The following is a 1,848-nucleotide window of genomic DNA, read 5'->3' as shown; positions in this document are numbered from 1 at the left end:
GGATGAGTGGGACATGCCGACACTGAAGGTTCAATCGACTGATGAAGAAATGCGTCAAACCATCACAGTTCACCAGGTTGTGCATCCTGTAATCAGCATCGAACGATTTTCCCGCTGGAGAAGATTGCAACGGGCAGTTGCGTACGTTTGGCGTTTCATAAATAACGCACGCCAACCAAAAGCGTTGCGTATCAAGGGACCTCTAACGCACTTGGAGTTGCAACAAGCAGAACGCACAGTTCTAATACAAGCCCAGTATCAGGAATACCCAGATGAGTATAGGATCCTGCAAGAGGGGCTGGCGGACACTAAAACGAAAAGAATTAATCTTAAGAAAAGTAGTCCTCTTTTTAGGCGAAGCCCTTACCTGGATGAAGATGGAGTCATACGGCTACACGGACGCATCGATGCTTGCCAGCACATCAGTGACGAAATGAAACGGCCCATCATCCTGCCGAAAACCGGTCACCTCACGGACCTGATTATCGATGATTATCATCGACGGTACCAACATGCAAATCATCAAACCGTGATGAACGAAGTACGACAAAAATTCGACGTTCCGGCTTTGAGAAGCGCTTGCCATAGGATACGGAACAACTGCGCAACGTGCAAGATCCGTAACGCTACACCTACGGTGCCAATGATGAGTGGGCTTCCCGCCGCCCGTCTTTCTCCATTCTGTAGACCATTCTCATTTACGGGAATCGACTACTTCGGACCATTCCTCGTCGCTGTTGGACGGAGACAGGAAAAGCGCTGGGGTGTATTGTTCACCTGCTTAACCATCCGAGCGATACACATCGAAGTGGCATCCAGCCTGTCAACCAGCTCCTGCATAATCGCGTTAAGAAACTTCATCGCCCGGCGCGGTACCCCATTGGAGATCTACTCGGATAAGGGTACCAACTTGATAGGTGCAAATCGAGAACTGAAGGAAGCCATAGCCAAGATAAACACCAACGAGCTGATTGAAGTAATGCACCTTCCGGACACGAAATGGAACTTCAACCCGCCGGCTGCCCCACATTTTGGCGGGGCATGGGAGAGATTAGTGCAAACCGTGAAGCACACGCTGAACAACATGCGTTTTACACGTACTCCATCTGATGCGGTGTTTACAAACTGGTTGATAGAGGTCGAAATGATTGTAAACTCGAGACCGCTTACACAGGTTCCGGTAGAAAATGAAGAAGAAGCACCATTGACTCCAAACCACTTTATTTTAGGATCGTCGGCTGGGACCAAACCTCTAAGCATCTTAGACGATTCAGCAGCTTGCCTACGAAACAACTGGAAAGCATCACAGGCTTACGCGAACGTTTTCTGGCGCAGATGGGTCGCCTCATATCTACCGACTCTTACCAGACGAAGTAAGTGGTTCCAGACGCAGCGAACCTTGAAGGAAGACGATCTAGTCTTGATTGTGGACGACAACCTCCCGCGCGGATGCTGGCCGAAGGGACGCGTGGTACGGACGGTACCTTCGAAAGACGGAGAAATACGGCGAGTACACGTAAAATTGGCAAACGGAAAGGTTTTAGAGCGCCCGGCAGTGAAAATAGCTGTTGTTGACATCGAACCACGAGATGGTGTTTTGACAGTTCAAAACACCGGGGTCCAGTGTTGCGAGCAACGGTTCATTTGAACCAACAGCAGCCCGTTCAGTAGGTTTACGCTAGGTGGCGCTCGCGTAGCAGGATCGTGCGCTCTTCTCACGTATTCCCGTTCTGGGAAAACGGGAGAGAATGCCGATAAAAGCAGCGCGCAGGGACAGCTAGGGTCTTTTTCGATACCAGCTTAGGCAAAGGATAGAAGTTTTTTTAACCACGCATTCCACCCCCTATT

The 1,848-nt window shown here is 49.9% G+C and overlaps 1 pseudogene; it reads right to left on the bottom strand.

The window, feature by feature from the left end:
• Positions 1-711: 711 nt before the first annotated feature.
• LOC128297857 (uncharacterized) lies at positions 712-1,260 on the bottom strand (annotated as a pseudogene).
• Positions 1,261-1,848: the final 588 nt, after the last annotated feature.

Source organism: Anopheles moucheti, chromosome 2, assembly GCF_943734755.1.
Source record: "Anopheles moucheti chromosome 2, idAnoMoucSN_F20_07, whole genome shotgun sequence".
NCBI classification, from domain to species: domain Eukaryota; kingdom Metazoa; phylum Arthropoda; class Insecta; order Diptera; family Culicidae; genus Anopheles; species Anopheles moucheti.
Note: the sequence above shows the minus strand (reverse complement) of the source record. Positions and strands in the feature narration are given on the sequence as shown.